Consider the following 9,979-nt stretch of genomic DNA (forward strand, 5'->3'; position numbering starts at 1 on the left):
TAAACACATACGTTGACACCAAAGAAGAAGTCTGAAGAATAATATCTAAAGAATAAAGTCTAAGACGTAAAATTACAGTAGGTGGCGGTGATGTAACACTTTGATACTAACTGCCTTATAAAACTCCAAAGAAGAAGGAAGCCCATGCACATGTTTACTGTGAGGGGGCGCTGCTGCAGCTGAAGAAGGTGATTGGGACTGTGGTTAAAGAAGATGTGTGTGAAATAGTCATTGGAGATTTACTTCTAATGATTTAGACACAAGCTCTTACTACGATGGCTGATAAAGAAGAAGAATCTCCACAGGGCTGTTGTTCTTCAACAGTGGGCTGCAGACAGTTGGACGGTTCCCAACCCACCTCTCAGGACAGCAAAACAGTGAACCATGTGCATTCAAACTCTTCATTTAAAGAACCTTCTTGGCCAAACTCTTTACCTCAATCTTCAAAAGACAAGGTGCCAAATCTCAGCTCTAGACTAAAGACCCTCAAATTCAACTATGGAGCCTCAGAGGACTTCTCATCAGATGAAGAACCGCTCACCACCAAACCACCAAACTGTAAACCTCTACCATCCACCCTGTCCCCTCAAAATGCTGAAATTCCGCAATCAGCCAGCATGTCTGGTCCTCATTTGGTGAAAAAAGGGCATGAACACAAAAAAATGGATCCACCAAGAGATTTTACAGTGGCCTCTCCAGCAGAGTTTGTCATCCGGTTTGGTGGTAGCCGTGTTATAGAACAAGTGCTGATTGCTAACAATGGTATCGCAGCAGTAAAATGTATGCGATCAATACGTCGTTGGTCCTATGAAATGTTTCGTAATGAGAGGATAATTCGTTTTGTGGTCATGGTAACCCCTGAAGACCTGAAAGCCAATGCAGAATACATCAAGATGGCTGACAATTATGTGCCCGTCCCAGGTGGTCCCAATAATAACAACTATGCAAATGTAGAGCTCATTGTAGACATCGCAAAAAGAATTCCAGTGCAGGGCGTTTGGGCTGGTTGGGGTCATGCTTCTGAAAATCCCAAACTTCCTGAACTTTTGAACAAAGCAGGGATTTCATTCTTAGGGCCATCCAGTAAGGCCATGTGGGCCCTTGGAGATAAAGTAGCTTCGTTAATTGTGGCACAGAATGCCGACATTCCCACTCTGCCTTGGGGTGGATCAGGCCTTAGAATAGACTGGGATAAGAATGTTAAAAAACCCAATTCTATCAGCATTCCCTCAACAACCTACAAACTTGGCTGTATTCATGATGTAGACGATGGACTTGCAGGAGCTGAAAGGATTGGTTATCCAGTTGTAATTAAAGCTTCTGAGGGTGGAGGTGGAAAAGGTATTCGTATAGTAGAATGTGCTGATGATTTCCCAAGTTCATTCAGACAGGTTCAGACAGAAGTTCCTGGATCACCTATTTTCTTAATGCAATTGGCCCAGTATGCGAGACATCTGGAGGTTCAGATACTGGCTGATGAATATGGAAATGCAATATCTCTGTTCGGACGAGACTGCTCCATCCAAAGAAGGCACCAGAAGATCATAGAGGAAGCTCCTGCAACTATTGCTCCTCCATCTACATTAGAGAAAATGGAAAATTATGCTGTGAGGCTTGCCAAAATGGTGGGCTATGTCAGTGCTGGGACCGTGGAGTACCTTTACACTGAAGATGGAAGTTTCAATTTTTTGGAGCTGAACCCACGTCTACAGGTTGAACATCCATGTACAGAGATGATTGGAGATGTCAACTTGCCGGCAGCGCAGCTTCAAATTGCAATGGGCATTCCACTTCATAGAATAAAGGATATACGGTTGCTTTATAGAAAAGATCCATGGGGAGAGTCTGTCATTGAATTTGAAAATCCAGACTGTGTACCAAGCCCAAGAGGCCATGTCATTGCAGCACGAATCACCAGTGAAAATCCTGATGAGGGTTTTAAGCCCAGTTCTGGCACAGTAGAAGAATTAAACTTCCGGAGCAGTAAAAATGTCTGGGGTTACTTCAGTGTTGGTGCAGCAGGTGGATTACATGAATTTGCAGATTCACAGTTTGGCCACTGTTTCTCTTGGGGTGAAAACCGTGAGGAAGCCGTTTCAAACATGGTGGTGGCTATGAAAGAATTGTCGATCAGAGGGGACTTTCGGACCACTGTTGAGTACCTGATCAAGTTATTGGAGACTGAAAGCTTCAGAAACAATGACATCGACACTACCTGGCTTGATCGTCTCATCACTGAGAAAGTGCAGGCTGAGAGACCCGGCACCATATTGGGAATTATATGTGGAGCTTTGCATGTCGCTGATGCTAATTTCAGGAAGAGTATGTCTGACTTTTTGCACTCTCTTGAAAGAGGCCAAGTGCTACCAGCAGCAAGTTTACTCAACTCTGTCAATGTTGACTTAATTTATGTAGGAGTCAAATACTGTCTGACGGTGGCTCGGCAGTCCCCAAACACATATGTCATCATCATGAATGGCTCTGACATAGAGATTGATGTACATAGATTGAGTGATGGTGGTCTTCTACTTTCTTATGATGGCAGCAGTCATACCACTTACATGAAGGAAGACGTGGACAGCTATCGCATAATTGTGGGCAACAAGACCTGTGTGTTTGAAAAGGAGAAGGACCCCACTGTGCTAAAGTCACCCTCTGCTGGTAAACTGCTGCAGTATGTTGTTGAGGACGGAGGCCATATAGTTGCTGGGGAGACATATGCAGAAATTGAGGTGATGAAAATGGTTATGACATTGACTGTGCAACAGTCTGGTTGTATTCATTTTGTAAAGAGAGCAGGGGCTGTCCTTGAAACTGGATGTGTTGTTGCCCACATAGACTTGGATGATCCCAGCAGTATACTCAGGGTTGAGCTCAACACCTCTGTACTTCCACCTCAACAACCACTGCCAATTGTGGGGGAAAAGCTTCACCAGGTGTTCCACGCTGTGCTGGAAAACTTGATCAAAGTTATGGATGGCTATTGCCTTGAAGAACCATACTTCAGCAACAAGCTCAAGCATTGGGTGGTGACCCTTATGAAAAACTTACAAGACCCATCATTGCCGTTACTGGAGCTGCAGGAGATCATGACGAGTGTGGCAAGATGCATTCCTCCTAGTGTGGAGATGAATATCCGTAAAGTCATCGTCCACTATGCCAGCAACATTACATCTGTTCTTTGCCAGTTTCCAAGCCAAAATATTGCAAATATTCTAGACAGCTATGCAGCCACTCTTCAGAGGAAAACAGACAGAGAAGTCTTCTTCATGAACACACAGAGTATTGTGCAGTTAGTGCAGAGGTACCAAAGTGGAATCCGGGGTTATATGAAAGCAGTCATTCTTGACTTGTTAAAGCGGTACTTGGAAATAGAGATGCAGTTTCAGCAAGCCCACTATGATAAGTGTGTCATCAATCTGAGGGAGCAATACAAGCCTGACATGTCACCAGTCCTCAATTACATCTTTTCGCATGCACAAGTCTCAAAGAAGAATATTTTGGTCACAATGCTTATTGACCAACTATGTGGAAGAGACCCAACTCTTGCTGACGAGCAAAAGGCCATTCTAAATGAGCTCACAGAGCTTAATAAAATGGAGAACTCAAAGGTTGCTCTAAGGGCCAGGCAGGTGTTGATTGCCTCACATCTGCCATCATATGAACTCAGACACAACCAGGTGGAGTCCATCTTTCTGTCTGCTATTGATATGTATGGACACTTTTGTCCTGAGGATTTAAAGAATCTCATCCTCTCAGAGACATCAATCTTTGATGTTTTGCCCAATTTCTTTTATCACACCAATCAGGTTGTGTGCATGGCTGCGCTGGAGGTTTATGTCCGCAGAGGCTACATTGCCTATGAGCTAAACAGCGTTCGACATCACCAGCTTCAGGATGGTACTTGTGCTGTGGAATTCCAATTTATGTTGCCATCATCACATCCCAACAGAGTTCCTATCCCAGTGAAGAGTTCAGGCCAGTTAAGGCAACAAAGCAGTGAATTTGTATTGGAAGGAGCACTGTCTCCGCCCTGTCAACGCATGGGGGCCATGGTGGCTCTGCAGTGTTTTGACGATTTCAAAAGAAACTTTGATGAAATCCTCCTGAACTTTGCAGATTCTTTCTTAGATGCAAATCCAGCCTTCTTAGAGTCATGCTCTAATTTGTATGAAGAACACTTAAAAAAATCAAGGCAGAATCCAATCCACATCATTAATGTGTGTTTGAAAACTGCAGACACTGAAGATGATGATGCTTTGGTTGCTGCTTTTTCTAACTTCACTCAAACAAAGAAGTCATTACTTTTTGATCATGGCATTAGGAGAATCACATTTTCGGTAGCCAAAAAGAGAGAGTTTCCTAAGTTCTTCACATTCAGGGCAAGAGATGATTTTCTTGAGGATTGCATTTATAGAAATCTGGAGCCAGCTTTAGCCTTTCAGTTGGAGCTCAACCGCATGAAAAACTTTGATCTGAAAGCTGTTCCCTGTGAGAACCACAAAATGCACCTGTATCTCGGAGCAGCCTGTGCTCAGGAGTGGGCGGAGCTTACTGACTACAGATTTTTCATTCGTGCAATTATACGTCACTCTGATCTAATAACAAAGGAAGCATCTTTTGAGTATCTCCAAAATGAAGCAGAGCGTCTTCTGCTGGAGACTATGGATGAACTTGAAGTTGCTTTCAGTAAAACTACTGTCCGCACTGACTGTAACCACATATTTTTGAATTTTGTCCCCACTGTCATTATGGACCCTTCTAAAATTGAAGAGTCTGTCCGCTCCATGGCATTGCGCTATGGAAGCCGCCTGTGGAAGTTGCGCATCCTTCAGGCTGAGCTTAAGTTCAACATTTGCCAAACAAGCAACGACAATGCTATCCCCATACGATTGTTTTTGACCAATAAAACTGGCTACTATTTAGACATAAGCTTGTACAAAGAAGTAATTGATTCAAACACTGGGCAGATTATGTGTCAATCATATGGTGAGAAGCCAGGCCCTCTGCATGGCATGCTAATCAACACCCCCTATGAGACCAAAGACAAGCTACAGGCTAAGAGATTTCAAGCCCAAACTCTGGGTACTACATATGTCTATGACTTTCCTGAGATGTTCAGACAGGCACTGTTCAACTTATGGGGATCAAGAGACAAAGCTCCAAAAGATGTTCTTATGTGTACTGAGCTGGTGGTGGATTCACAAGGGAGATTAGTCCAGATGAACCACCTGCCTGGAGATAATAAAGTAGGAATGGTTGCATTTAAGATGAGAATGAAAACTCTGGAGTACCCTGAAGGTCGTGAAATTGTTGTGATCTGTAATGACATCACTCACATGATTGGGTCGTTTGGTCCCCAAGAAGATGAGCTGTTCCTCAAAGCATCTGAATTTGCTCGAGCTGAAGGTATTCCGCGCATTTACATATCAGCCAACAGTGGGGCTCGAATTGGGCTCGCAGAGGAGATTAAACACATGTTTCATGTGGCCTGGATAGACCCCACTGATCCATACAAAGGGTTTAAGTATCTTTATCTGACACCTCAGGACTATGCACGCATCAGCTCTACTAGTTCAGTCCACTGTCACCATGTGGAGGAAGATGGAGAGTCCAGGTATATTATCACAGATATAATTGGAACAGATGATGGGCTTGGGGTAGAGAACCTTCGAGGTTCTGGCACTATTGCAGGAGAGTCATCTCAAGCCTATGAGGACATCGTTACCATCAGCATGGTGACATGTCGAGCAATTGGCATTGGAGCCTATTTGGTTCGCTTAGGACAGAGAGTGATTCAGGTGGAAAACTCACATATAATTCTGACTGGAGCAAGTGCTTTGAATAAGGTCCTCGGCAAAGAGGTCTATACTTCCAATAACCAACTGGGAGGAATACAGGTCATGCACAACAATGGAGTCACACACACCACAGTGGCAGATGACTTTGAAGGGGTCACCACTATTCTCCAGTGGCTCTCTTACATGCCAAAGAACAAACACTCTCCTGTGCCTGTTTTATCTATTACGGACCCTGTGGACAGAGAGATTGAATTCACTCCCACAAAAGCACCCTATGATCCACGATGGATGTTGGCTGGAAGAACCACAGCCAAAGGTGATTGGCAGAGAGGATTCTTTGACCATGGTTCTTTTATGGAAATCCTGAGTTCATGGGCACAAACTGTTGTTGTGGGTAGAGCACGATTAGGAGGAATACCTCTTGGTGTCATTGCTGTGGAAACTCGCACTGTTGAATTCACCATCCCGGCCGATCCAGCCAATTTGGATTCAGAGTCTAAAGTTTTGCAGCAAGCTGGGCAGGTTTGGTTTCCTGACTCTGCATTCAAAACTGCTCAAGCTATTAATGACTTCAACCGTGAACGACTTCCCCTCATGATATTTGCCAACTGGAGAGGCTTTTCTGGGGGCATGAAGGATATGTATGAACAAGTTCTTAAGTTCGGAGCCTACATTGTAGACTCATTGCGTAAGTTCCACCAGCCAGTTTTAGTTTATATCCCCCCTCATGCTGAGCTGCGAGGAGGATCATGGGTAGTCATTGACCCAACTATCAACCCACTGTGTATGGAGATGTATGCAGACCGAGAGAGCAGGGGTGGGGTGCTTGAGGCAGAGGGCACGGTGGAGATTAAATACAGAAGGAAAGACCTATTGAAAACAATGAGAAGACTGGATCCTGCCTATGCCAGCATTGCTCGAAAGCTATCGCCAGAGTTGTCGGAGAAAGAATGCAGAGAACTGGAATCAAAACTTAAAGCTAGAGAGGAGTTCTTGATGCCCATCTACCACCAAGTGGCAGTGCAGTTTGTTGACCTTCATGACACCCCTGGCAGGATGCTGGAGAAGGGGGCCATCGCTGATATTTTGGACTGGAAGAATGTGCGATCCTTCTTCTACTGGCGTCTGCGCCGGCTTTTGTTGGAGCAGGTGGTAAAATGTGAGATTCTGCAGGCCAACAAAGACCTCAGTGATGGGCACATAAACTCTATGCTGCGCCGCTGGTTTGTGGAGACAGAGGGAACTGACAAGACTTATCTCTGGGATGATAACCAAGCTGTTGTGGAGTGGCTTGAAATGCAGTTGTCCACAAAAGATGACACTCAAACGTCCATGCGCAAAAATATCAAGTATCTGAAGAGAGAACACACTCTCAAACATATTCGCATCTTGATGGAGGCCAACCCAGACATTGCAATGGAATGTGTTATCCACATGAGCCAAAATATGACTCCAGCTCAGAGGGTAAAACTATGCCACCTGGTGGCAACAATGGATAACCCCAGCACCAGTTAAGTGTTCAAGTGAGATTGTAATAAAACAGTGACACACTACTGATTGTACCGGTAAATGTCTAGAATAAGATGTAACAGGGAGACCTGATTCAGAGATGATCCAACACCTCCAGCAGAAATGATTAGGATATAAATTATTTCTAACTGCCCTCTCAATCTCTGACAGAGAAGGTAGATAGAGGTTTTTACACCTTTGTTAATTACATACCGTGAGGAAAGTAAGTATTTGAACACCCTGCGATTTTGTAAGTTCTCTCACTTAGAAATTATGGAGGGGTCTGAAATGTGCATTTCCACTGTGAGAGAATCTTCAAAAAAAAAAAAAATCTAGACAAAATATTTTACGATTTTTAAATAATTTATCTGTTCTTATTGCTGCAAAGAAGTATTGAAACACATGAGAAACATGAGGTTTGCACACACTGCAGCAGGGACTTTGGCCAACTCCTCTCTCTCAGATCTCTAGAGCTGTCAGGTTTCGGGGCTGTCACCAAACTGAACAATAACATCTTTTTGCCTGTAGTGGTTTGCCTTAAGTAGTTTTAGATCAATATTGTGGTTTATAATGAACAAAATGTATGATCTACTTATACTGTAGTTCAATACTGACAATATGTCCTCTTTAAAAGGCTCTCTTCAAAACAATTTGAAGGACAGTTTTTGGACAAACTTGTACCTTCCTAGGACAAATGAAAATGTTCCCTGTTTTAATCTGGCTTCAGTTTTATTAAAATGATCTCCTTTAACCTTGGTTAAAGTTGTGTTAATTTTATTTCTTTTTTTAAATTGGAACTTTTTGAAAAGGACAGAGATGGATCAGCTGTGGCCATGCTCATGGGACTCCTTTACTGAACATGAACATTGTCACTAGGGATTTCACAAAACATCACAATATCACATCACAATAAAAAGGCGAGCCATGTTGAGAGAGATTGGAGGGAGGAGCCTGGTTGGAAAGGTCCTAGAAGGCAGAGACCGGTGTCGTTAAAAGTCTCAGTGGGAAGAACCTTGATAGGCAAAGGTGGCCTGCACGGGGATGCTATTGATGATGATGGTCTCTATGGGAAGTTCCTGGAAAGGCTTCTAGTTGTTCTGGCCGTGATACATGTGGTAAAACAGAGCCTAGTTGTTCAGGGCCTTGTGGAGTCTGACACATGACCCCCAAATGTCACCCAAATTCCTCATCTCTCTTCCAGATAGTTTCAGTTAATGTGGTGATTTCTCTTTAATAATAAATAGACCCACATTTGTTGTATATTTATTGATGTTCAGGAGTCCCGGTAGTTTACAAAGTTGATCCGTGGAAAGAGGTGGCACATATCTCTTTTACAATCTTTTGTTTCAAGGCCAAGCACCGTGTTGACTTTAGCAGAGTCTGTGATGTGGAGCTCATGTGGAGCTGATTTTTCACAGAGACCTGGTTAACAGCAGAAATGCCAGACTCTATTGTAGGTTTGGACAATTTTCATCTGCTGCGGGCGGACAGAACGAGAGAATGCTTGAAGAAAAGAGGTGAAGGTCTGGCGGTGTATGTGAACACAAGCTGGTCCAAACCCGAACACTGCACAGTGAGGGAGCAGCTATGTAACAAGGATATTGAACTATTGGCTATTGGCATGAGGCCATATTATCTCCCCCGGGAGTTTTCACATGTGATTTTGATCGCAGTCTATGTGGCCCCGTCTGTCAATGCTGATTATGCTTGTGAAGCACTGCTCTCCTGCACTTGTAGGCTGCATACACAGCACCCACAGGCTCTCTTCCTCATCTCTGGTGACTTTAACCACGCTTCTCCCTCTTCTGTTCTACCAACCCAGTATGTTACCTGCCCCACCAGAGAGAATAGAACATTGGACTTGTTTTTTGCCAACACCAAGGAGGCTTATTCTTCTTCCCCACTCCCTCCCCTGGGCAGCTCGGACCACAACCTTGTACATCTGAGGCCTGTGTATGAACCCATCGTGCGCAGGCAGCCTGTGGTGTCCCGTGAGGTGAGGATGTGGTCTGCTGAGAGCGAGGAGGCTCTGAGGGACTGCTTCAGCACCACTGTCTGGACTGAGCTTTATGACCCACATGGGGAGGACATCAACACCATCACAGAGTGCATCACGGACTACATCAACTTCTGTTTTGAGAACATTGTTCCCTCCCGGACGGTGCAGTGTTTTCCAAACAACAAGCCATGGATTAACCGTGAACTGAAGGCTCTGCTGAAGGAGAAGAAGAGAGCCTTCAGGTCAGGGAACAAGGAGGAGCTGAGGATTGTGCAGAGGGAGCTGAGGAGGAAGATCAGGCAGGCTGAGGCCGGCTACAAGAGGAGGATGGAGGAGCAGCTGCAGCAAAAGAACATTCAGGGAGTGTGGAGGAGCCTGAAAACCATCTCGGGCTTCAAAATCCCCCCTGCCCAGACAGAGGGGGATCTACAGTGGGTGAATGATTTAAATGCTCACTTCTTGAGGTTTGATCGGTCACCCGCCCCTCCCCCTGCACAGCTGCATGCTCCCTCTTCCACAGCTGGACAATGCCCTGCATCTGTTCCTCTTCGCTTATCTGCCCCGGACCATCAGCTCCCCACTTCGCCTGGACTCACCCATCCCCCCAGCACACGGTCCCCCTGCCAACCACTGACTGTCACAGCAGCACAGGTGAGGAGTGAGCTGAAGA

General features: G+C 44.8%; 1 pseudogene; it reads left to right on the top strand.

The window, feature by feature from the left end:
- The first annotated feature begins 252 nt into the window (after positions 1-252).
- LOC140362049 (acetyl-CoA carboxylase pseudogene) lies at positions 253-7,444 on the top strand (annotated as a pseudogene).
- Positions 7,445-9,979: the final 2,535 nt, after the last annotated feature.

Source organism: Eucyclogobius newberryi, unplaced genomic scaffold (genome assembly GCF_026437365.1).
Source record: "Eucyclogobius newberryi isolate DKJ021-1_F unplaced genomic scaffold, fEucNew1.0.hap1 SCAF_16, whole genome shotgun sequence".
Lineage (NCBI taxonomy): Eukaryota > Metazoa > Chordata > Actinopteri > Gobiiformes > Gobiidae > Eucyclogobius > Eucyclogobius newberryi.